The following is an 11,122-nucleotide window of genomic DNA, read 5'->3' as shown; positions in this document are numbered from 1 at the left end:
ATTAAACCACAATTCTTGTCTGTGTTAGCCACATGGCTTGGTATTTTTTCTTAGTAAGGCATTCTCATCTTGCTTCCTCTGCATCTGACTGGTGACTGAATCTCTGCCTTTCCTCTTTCCAGAATTCTCCTAGTCTGGTTACCCCATCTATTCTTCCTGCCTCTATACTGACCAATCAGCATTTTATTAAACCAATATGAGTGACAAATCTTTATAGTGTATAAGAACATTATTCCAGAGCACCAAAACTTAAACCTCAATGTTAAACTAGTTCATTATAATAATGGATTTTATCATTATTTGTTGTCAAATTGAAATTTCAAGAATTCAAAATAATTATTAGTGATAGACAAACAATAAAAAAAGAAGTCCAGTGGACTTTTTTGGCCTTTCCTTGTGATCTAAGTAAATAATTGTAAGGAAAAATTCCTGTTATTCTAAACAAAACACAATAGCACAAATTCACACAGAATTTGTGGTTCTCTCAGTTATTAAGACCATGGAGTATTGTTATTATTGACATAAGACTACAGCTCTACTCTTAAAGAAGATAAGATATAGCTTATCCTGGAGACATTTTAAATGACCATGGTCTGAGAACACAAATATAGATTAGCCCAAATTCTGCATTTCAATATGAAAGCAGTTTCCATGAAGTTTTACAATTTTACAGAAAAAGAAAACTTTTAAATCAAGGCAAATTTAAATCATATTGATGGGTACACTAGAGATTCAGTTACAGCAAGCTAGGGGAAGCTTTTCTATGGGCTCAAGATGGCCCTAATGACATTCTCATTTTTTTGATAGTGAAAGCTAGTAGTCTGCTAAATTAATAGGTTCCAGAGGTCATTATCTATTAGTCACAGGATGCCCCCATTTGTCAATGTGAAAAAAGACACAGTCCTCATCTTACAGACAATAATTATTCTGAAACCATTTGTAATAAAAAGAAAACAACATAAGATTTTTAGAAATAAAGAAATCCTACAAGTAACAGTTTTATACTAAGAATATTTGGAAGAAATCATATGAATTTAGTATTATCCATTATATAATGAGACAAAAATTTGTTGAAGTATATATATTTATAATCTGTTTTAAAAGTAAACCCTTAACAAAATCTGTTTATAACATTCAATTTTATAGCTCAATGAAATCTTAAGATCTAATAAATATAGTTTTATATAAACAATGAGCATTGTAAGGTTTAAGAAATAGCTAATATACCCGAAGATAATATTTTAATAAGTGTTAAGATCTTTAAAGTCCTGAAATTAATAAAATAAAATTCACTCATCAGAATTAATAAAATAAAATTCACACATCTGTTTTCTTGAAATTAGTGACTTTCACTGTAATCTCCTCTGAAACATATTTCATGATAGCTGCCTAGTTATCCATTGACATTAGAACCCACTCCCCCTCTTAGGGTCTCCATTGACTGGCCCATGGGTCAGGATAAGATTATAAAAATTCCATTGTTAAGACCTAATGCTTGGTGCCCCCACTATAAAAAGTGGGATTAGAAACCAGTCTTTTGTCACAGCCTAACAAACATCATCTCTTGCTGTGGTCTCAGCTAGCTGATAAGCTTCTAAGCCCCAGGGTGTTTTGTTTTGTCTTTCTTTTTTTCTCTTTTCTTTTTGCTTCTGGTTTTCCTGTGATCTGGTTTGTTGAATAAAAAAAACAAAACAAAAAAAACAAAAAAACAAAAAAACAAAAAACAAAAAAGCCGGGCGGTGGTGGCGCATGCCTTTAATCCCAGCACTCGGGAGGCAGAGGCAGGTGGATCTCTGTGAGTTCGAGACCAGCCTGGTCTACAAGAGCTAGTTCCAGGAGAGGCTCCAAAACCACAGAGAAACCCTGTCTCGAAAAACCAAAAAAAAAATTTGCTTCTTCTGGTTTATTAGACTTTGGTGCTCTGTTCCCATATTTGCATGACCCCCCTGAACCCAACAATTAGGGTTTCTATTGATGTAGTGAGACAGCATGACCACAATAACACTTATATTTAATTTCAGGGGTTTAGTCAATTATTGTCATGGTGTGAGAAGCAGATAGTATGCAAGTAGGCATGGTGCTGGAGAAGGACCTAAGAGTTCTACATCTTAATCTTCAGGATGCAGAAAGAGACTGAACCACACTGGGCATAACTTGAGTATATGAGACCTCAAAGTCTGCCCTTGCAGTGACATACTTCTTCAAACAAGGCCATACCTACTCCAACAAGGCCATACCTCCTAATTTTCTACTTCTTATCATCTGTGATGCTCATTTTATTCAACCACAACACATGGGAATATATCTGGGACCAGAGCAAGTTGGCCATCCATACTATTCAGCATTAGTGATATTTGGATGCAGTGACTCTGCTTCAATAAATAAACATAAAAAGCAATCAAGGAAGACACCTGAAACCAACCTTGTGTCTCTACATTCATATGCACACACATGATTATACACACAAGTGAACACAAATACAGACATGCATGCATATTACACACATGCAAATTCAAATAAATTTATTCAGACTAAAACATAACTGAGCTATTTAGTCACCACCATTGCAGGATATAAGTCAGTTTACAAAAGTCAGATGTAGTCTACAGTACTGACAGTGACATTCAAAACTATGCAACTCTCAGAGGTCAGCTTAGGAAAAAATATAGAGACAACATTTGCAATGAAGAAAAAAATATGTTTATGCATCAGAATAGTAAAGTTATTTGAGTTATCAGTTCTTTCCAAATTGTTTCATAAATTTAACCTAATATACATGAAAACTTTAGGAGCCTAATTTTAAAGTATATATTTGATTTCCTTAAAACTGAAACTGTCCTCTTTTGAAAATATTTTTTAAAGAACAAAAATCTTGAGACTGAAGGAAAAAATTTGTAGGACATCTATTTGATCAATGAAATATGTGTGTGTGTGTGTGTGTGTGTGTCTGTGTGAGTTATAACACAATATAATACATATAGTATACTACAATATAACATATTATATGACCCTAACAGATACATAAAAAAATAAAATGCCCATTGTTTAGTGCAGTTTTAAGTAAATTGTTCCCTAATAATGCTACTCATTTTAATATTTTTCTTTAAAACCTAATGCCTCATACTAAAGAGCTATATAATACAATGATATCTTTAAAAAGAAGATATTTATAAAGAGTTAAACATAATTTACCCTGATTTAATTCATTAAACATAATTTGACTGTCATTAAGATCATTAAATAAAATTAAGTGATTTATTTCTTTTACTTTATAGTAATTACTAACATCCTCTTCCACTCAATTTAACAAGGACATTTATATTCAAGGTTTATTGCCAAATTTCCTTTAATTATTTTAGAAGTGATCTTAATTTGTTATCATGTAACCCATGACAAACAAAATTTTATACAGGTATTTCCTCTTTTATCTTAGATTGCAATTTTATCCATAAGAAAGTTCTATTTGATCAAAAGGAACATCCATCTAAAGTACTGAGAATCTAAAAGAAAATAAGACATATTAAGATTCAAAAGTAATGTCAGTAGGGAATATGTTCTTGAGTTAAACAGACAAATGAACAAGTGAGCTATTTGGAACATATTTCTGTTTGTATTGTTCAAAGTAGAAAGTCATAAATTTACTGTCTGAGTTCCTGACAAAATTTAATATTTTGAAAAAAAAAAGGTGTTCTTACTCAAATAAATTAAAATCTGTATTTTATGTTCTATGATTCAGTGACCTGAAGAGATTGGAAAAGAGCAAAGTGTCCTTTGTAAAGGATCAGACCTTCTTTTCAATGACTGCACAGTGGGAGGCCTCTCTCATTGTTCCCTTTCACACCCAGTCAGCCTCCTTACTGCTCCTCTTATATCTTTGTTTCTTAGAGTATAGATGAGAGGGTTCAGGCTAGGTGTGACAACAGTATAAAAGAGGGAAATGAACTTGGCTTGATCTTGAGAATTTTCTGTTGGAGGCTGAAGATAAATGCACATGATTGGAATGAAAAAGAGAGACACAACAGTAAGATGGGCTCCACAGGTCCCAAAAACTTTCTGAAGTCGAGCAGTGGACTGCATTCTTAGAACAGTGCATATGATGGCACCATAGGAGCTCAGGATGAGAATAAGTGGTATAACAACAAAAATGGCACTCATGACCATGAGGGTCAGCTCATTTGCATGGATATCAACACAGGATAACCTCAACAGTGCTGGGACTTCACAGAAGAAGTGGTCCACTTTGCGATGTCCACACAGAGGTACCCAAAAGGTAAAGGAGGAATGAAGTACTGAGGTGGTAAAGCCCAGGATGCTGCAGCCAGCAGGTGACAGAAATGAGGATTCATGAGGACAGAATAATGCAAGGGTTTGCACACAGCTGCATAGCGGTCAAAGGACATCACCACCAAAAGAACACACTCTGTGGTACCCAGTGCGAGGGCAAAATAGAGTTGTAGCATGCACCCAACATAAGATATTGTCTTCTCTGGACCCCAGAGGTTGGACAGCAGCTGAGGAACAGAACTCGTGGTATAGCAGAGATCCAGAGCAGAGAGATTTGAGAGGAAGAAGTACATAGGGGTGTGCAGGTGGGAATCTAGGTATGACAGGATGATGATGAAGAGATTGCCTGTCAGTGTCATCAAGTAGAATATCAAGATCACCACAAAGAGAACAACTTCCAGATGAGGCCATTTAGAGAAACCCAGAAGAATAAATCCTTCCCAACTTTCATTGAAATTTTCCACCATTGCTTATTTTCTTTTGTTTATCTTCAGTTCTAGGAAAATTTGAACATGAAGAGAGTTACAGTAAATGATTGCTAAAACAAATCATTGGCAAGCATATATATTCATACATACAGATATATGTATATATTCATATTCCCAGAACTATTTCTCATATATTCATATACACATTGACTTTCATATATATGAAATATATAATACTAATGTTATTTATTGGTAATCAAAATATTAATTAATATATGATATTCATCAAAGCAGTGTGAATATATATGAAAAGTCATTGAGTGGTGAAGGCAAAAGGTTCCCAACTACAAACTATTAATAAATAAAATGACATTACTGACATGAAAGTTTGCAAAGCTAGTTAGAAAATTTTCAAAGGGCAATACAATTACATAGAGGAATCATCCTTTTACAAATTACTTATTAATTACAGATTAAAAATTGGGAAATTATTTTGATACAGAGATCTGCTGGGTTCCTCCATACTCATATGATTCAAGAGACTGTCACCAGTGTTTTGAGAAACAAATACTATATAGCTGGAGTTGAGATATTTTGAATAGGACATCATGTCACTGAAATGGCATTCCTGCCCAGAAGATGCAATTAAATTCTCACAATGAAAACATAAAAAACAAGCAATCATGGATGACATGATGATGATGAGGTTGATGCATGACAGATGATAGACAAATAGACAGATGATAGATAATAAATGGTGGTAAAATATAGATGCTTGATAGCTCTTGAGTGGACAGATAGACATATGGTAGAAAGTTAATAGAGGAAGTAGAGCTTTTTATTTAAAAATTCATGTTAAGGTACAGTACAGATAAAGGTAAATGATTATTTTCAGCATTTGTATAACTGTTCTACAAATTTGGAGTTGTTTTTCAATAAGATGCTACCAAAAGGGAGTACAAAATAATTTTATAGTCTATATTAATATTTATATTATTATAGAAAAATAACTTAAGTGAGTATAAACAATTCATTCATTTTAGAGTAAGAACTGAGTAAATAATAATTGAATAAATGCCTAGCTTGGAGATAGATGATAATTTACACAAGACTAATTATTATTATTAATAAGTAAATGAATTCAAATTTGTTTTTAGTATTCCTCAGCAATTTCCATTTATGTGATGATAGAAAACATAACAATTGCTTTCTCAGTAACTGTACAGATAAGAATTATAGAAGGAACATATTGCATTTAGCAATAATTTCTAATTGTTTATGTAAAGTAGCCCTAGTAAGATGTAGCATACATATAAGCTTATTTAGTAATCTGTTTATTTGCACTAAAATTTTTTTACAGACAAGAAATAAATTTATATAGAAATATGAACAAAGAGGTGCATAAATACATCAATTCATGACTATAAATTAAATGACAAAACTGGAACACTGCAGAAAAGTGTATCCAAATAATTCCTAGGGAGCACAGAAAAATTGGAACATTAAATTTAGACCTGATAATAAATTGTGGTTTAATGTTACAATTCTTAAGAATATTTATAATAGCCGGGCGGTGGTGGCGCACGCCTTTAATCCCAGCACTCGGGAGGCAGAGGCAGGCGGATCTCTGTGAGTTCGAGACCAGCCTGGTCTACAAGAGCTAGTTCCAGGACAGGCTCCAAAACCACAGAGAAACCCTGTCTCGAAAAAAACCAAAAAAAAAAAAAAAAAAAAGAATATTTATAATATAAACAATAACCTCCTACAATTCAGTAACCCTTTAGGACAATCACTCAGCACTCCATGGGAGGAATTTTCTTAAAAGTCATAGATATATCCAAAATAATATTTGTAATATACTGAGCCAAAGAGATCTCCTTAAGGAGAGCTCACTGATATTCGAAGACTGTTCAGAAGTTTTTAAGAGGTCTTTGTGAATTTCTTTAGAATAAAGCATTATTCATCATGAGATAGCAGTTACTTGCAGTAAGACAGGTATAATCTTTCTTCCTTATGCAACTGCCTCTGTGACTCTGTAAAGTAACTACCCAAGTGAAAGTTGTGAGATCTCTATATTGCATGGACCATCGTTAGCACTTCCGTCAAGAAATAATCCGTAGAAACTATGGATAAAGGACAAAACTTATTACTCACACAAAGGAAATGTAAGAACTGTGGTTTTGTTTTCTTATTATAAGTGTGTAAAATAGAGGTTTTTTTTTTTAATCCAAAATTGCTTTTTTCACCTGAGGATAAATTCTCTTCTGTTCTTGGAAATCGGGATGGTAGAAGAAACAGTGATGGCTGTTCTTCACCCTCAGCACTAGTCAGCATCTTTTTACACTAAACCCATGGCTCTCATCGCTAATCCTAACCTTCTAGTATTCGAGCATTGCTTAAACCTCATTCACTCCCACCGTGAGTCTGCTCACATTCTATGTGTTATCTTCACTCCATCCCTCAGTTTTATGGCTGGCTGACTGGCTGGTGTTGGTCTCTTTGAAGGCACCAGCATAATCAGTCCTGCCTCTGATTCTGACTTACTGCATTATACTAAGAGAGCAGAGCCTCTGTGTTTATTATTTAGTAGCCCTATGGCTCATAAAATATTTCCTTGTAGCCAAAGGAGAAAATCAGAGCATTCAGTGTATCAAGGAATTGTCCTTGTCTAAGATCAAATGAAGTTTGTGGAAATAATAAAATATCTGATTTGATTTGTTTGGCTGGACTAATAGGAACATGAATCCCAAAGAGTCAATTAAAGCTCCATAAGGAATTGTATTGGTTAGTCCTATTCCCTGGAATAGATTCCCCATGATAACACAGCACTGTGACAAGGAATCTGTAGATGAACCACTAATAAAATAGACTATAAGATGTGTTTATAGAAAAGAGGATGAGTTTCTCCAAATTATTTGAATTATTTATCCTCAATTGGGATTTGAAAGATAATTAGTAAAATAATATTGTTTAAGGGTGAGAGAAGACATTCAGTATTTTATTCAAAACAAGATTATCTTTGCTTCATTTAAATTGAGTTCTTATTTGGGTCTCTAATGTATCTAAAATCCAATGTTAATTCAACAGGTTCGCTGCCTTTTGTCTCTTATTACCATTATATTTCAGATTATATTTTAGTTGCATCATATGCTTTATAAATCAATTCCACCTTTTATTTTTGTGCTTAAAATATTAATTAAAATATGTGTTATATCTATTTCCATTCTTTTTAGTGCACAAATATTACAGATAAACTATTATTACCCTCACCTATCATGGTATGTGCCAACACATCACACACACACACACACACACACACACACACACACACACACAAAATCAACCACCATGAACAGTTAATCATCATTTCTCCTCACCATAAAATATGCAAAATTTATCAATGAATATTTTATTAATAAAAGCTTATTGTTTTCTTATTTATTATTTTTATATTAAATATTAAATGTTATTTAATTTTTATATTTATTATTAAATGTTAACAAATATTTTATCAGAAAATAAATATTATATGGATACTTAATAGTTTTAAATGTCTCTGTTTTATCATGGAGAAATTTAAAAGTGATACTATAGTGATAGCAGAAGAATCCATGCAGTTATCAGAATCTTGAAAAATCTCATACCAGAGCAGATTGTACTTGTACCATATCATATAACAGACATAATGCTCACCAAATTTGATAAACAAATTTTAGCTTTGATCAATCTATAGGGTACCAGAACATGTTGCAGATTTCTTATTATCACCTTTTTGAGAAATATGAACACACATTATGTTTAGTTGCAAGAAGTTATTTTTAAGGCAGCATTATATTATTTTCTCCCCAAGATAACTTAATAGGTAAGATACTCTGAAATATGTAACAAACTGTGAGACTTTGATAGATGGACTACTGGGAATTGTGTTCTAGAAAGTAGTATTTAGTTCCTGCTTAATATATTATTTGTATCAATTTTCATTTGCATTGACTTTCAGAAAGCTCTATATTTCACAAGTGATAACTCACAGCATTATATAATACAGTGGTACTACTGAGGAATCCAATAGTGACACAGTGGTAGGTGCTTCTTATTCTCAATTTGTCAAGATAAAAATGCTAGACATGATGCTGAAAATAATAGATTGAATAAACTAGATCTATTAAAATAATTCCAGAAGTAAAAGAAATTAAAAATACAATGCCTTCTGAGACATTATGTCTTAAAAAAACAAGCTTACTCTGTCCACAAATAGATTTGGTACAATAAGGTCCAGTTTACTAGTATTATTTACTTAATTGATAAAATGTTTTGGTTTGCTTACCAAGGTATAAGATGTGTAAAACCAATTGTCTACAAAGAAATATCTTTTGGGTTATGTATTGATGTGGGATTCCACTCTGTGTGCTGTGAGCATGTTTTATTACCATTTGTGGTGTGGGAGGTCCTTCTGTCTATGTGTTGCTTTTATTGGTTAATGAATAAAGAGCTGCTTTGAGCCTATGGCTAGGGCAGAACAGAATTAGGTGGGAAAAAGATAGTGTGTATGCTGGGAGAAAGAGGGCAGAGTCAGAGAGATGCCATGGATCCTCCACCTGAGACAGAAGTGGGGAACATTACCCGATAAGCCACTGTCATATGGTGATACACAGATTAATAGAAATGGGTTAAATTAATATGTAAGAGTTAGTCAATAAGAAGCTAGGCCAATGGGCCAAGCAATGTTTTAATTAATACAGTTTCTGTGTGATTATTTTGGTTCAGGGTGGCTGGGACAAACAAGCAGACTCCTTCCAACAGCATTGGGGTATTTATTAGCCTAACCATTTAAAGCTATATGTTCCTCTCCAAACACAATTGTAGTTACATCTCACATGTTCATTTTTTTTTGCATTTCTGTTTTGTGTCTAATATTAAAATATGTTTTAATTATCTGACTATACAGAGTGACACATTGTATTCTATCATAAAAGAATGAAGTAAAACAAGTGCATGATGAATACAATACCAGGTGAATTGAAAACTTCACATAGATGTAAAAATATCTGATTATTTTAATCATGTTTATGTAACTTCTCCACATTTTTCTATATAATTCACACAATCTTAAGTAGCAAGCTACCAAGTGAGGATGAGACAAAAATCTAGGTAGACACTCCTCCAGTCAGAGGGAGGGCTTATATTTTTGCCTTCTTTATCGACAGTTAGGTTCCATAGGTGTGTGGATTTATGTCTGAGTCTTTAATTCAATTCTACTGATTAACATGTTTGTTTTTCTTTCAATATAATGCTGTTTTTATTGTTATAGCTTTGATTTATTATACACATCAAATTGTTGACACTTCTAGCAATTTTTTTTTTGTTTTTCAGGATTGTTTAGTTATCCTGGAATTTTTGTATTAAAGCTGAACATTACAATTAATTCAGAGATTTTTTTCCTCATAAGTTTTTAATTTTTTACTTGGTTTATGTGGTAAAAAGATTCATTCTAAGATAATATCATTCCTTTGCATTAAAATTCCTGTAGGAGAAATACTGGAAGGCAATATGACTAGAATGCAATTAAAATTTGCATGTATACCTTGCTCAACCTGGATGTAGTGGGGATGTCCTTGGACTTTCCACAGGGCAGGGTGCCTTGCCCTCTCTTAAGATTGGAGGGGAATGGTGGTAGGGTTGTGAAGGGAGTGGGAGGGAAGTGGAAGGAGGGGAAGAAGTGGGAATTTGGATTAGTATTTTTTAAAGTATAATAATAATAATAATAATAATAGAAATTTTGATAGAGATTGCATTGAAACTGCAGATTGATTTTTGGTAGAATGGCCATTTTTACTACATTAATCCCTTCAATGTATAAGCATGGTAGATCTTTCTATGTTTAGATATCTTCTTCAATTTCATTCTTCTATTGTAGATAAACATGATAAAGTCATCCCACACTAGATCAAAATTGAGTATAATAAAGGGTTCTTTATTTAGGGGCAGACACACAGATTAAAAGTCCTCTGTATGAGCAGGTGAAAGGAACCCAATCCAGCATCCCAGAGAGAGATGGTGTGCAAGCTTTACATCTACATTTATTGTACAAGAGACCATGCTCAAGTGGGCTTGTATCTTAAAGGTTATAGGCTGAAGGAGTTCCCATATCATGTCCCCCTTTTGTCTAAATAGGAGAGTTCTTAGCTTACTACAAACCTACATACAATAAAAACAAATATCAAGTATAAAAATTAGAATTACTAAGCTATATCAAGTAAGAAACATGTGCTAAGCGTTTCAGTAGTTATCCTATCTTAAGGAGTCTAAATCTTTAATTAAAAATGGCCTGCCTAAGTCATAAGAGGAAAGTAAATATGACTGTCTAGTCTTTAACACCATTGAAGTCACGAGAAGGGAAATATTACTTGAGT

At 33.1% G+C, this 11,122-nt stretch overlaps 1 pseudogene; it reads right to left on the bottom strand.

The window, feature by feature from the left end:
- Positions 1 to 3,822: 3,822 nt before the first annotated feature.
- On the bottom strand, positions 3,823 to 4,751 carry LOC121454659 (annotated as a pseudogene).
- Positions 4,752 to 11,122: the final 6,371 nt, after the last annotated feature.

The sequence above is a fragment of the Microtus oregoni genome, unplaced genomic scaffold, assembly GCF_018167655.1.
Source record: "Microtus oregoni isolate MIOR12 unplaced genomic scaffold, Mior012 000012F_ref0000307, whole genome shotgun sequence".
Lineage (NCBI taxonomy): Eukaryota > Metazoa > Chordata > Mammalia > Rodentia > Cricetidae > Microtus > Microtus oregoni.
This window is presented reverse-complemented; position numbering and strand designations above follow the sequence as displayed.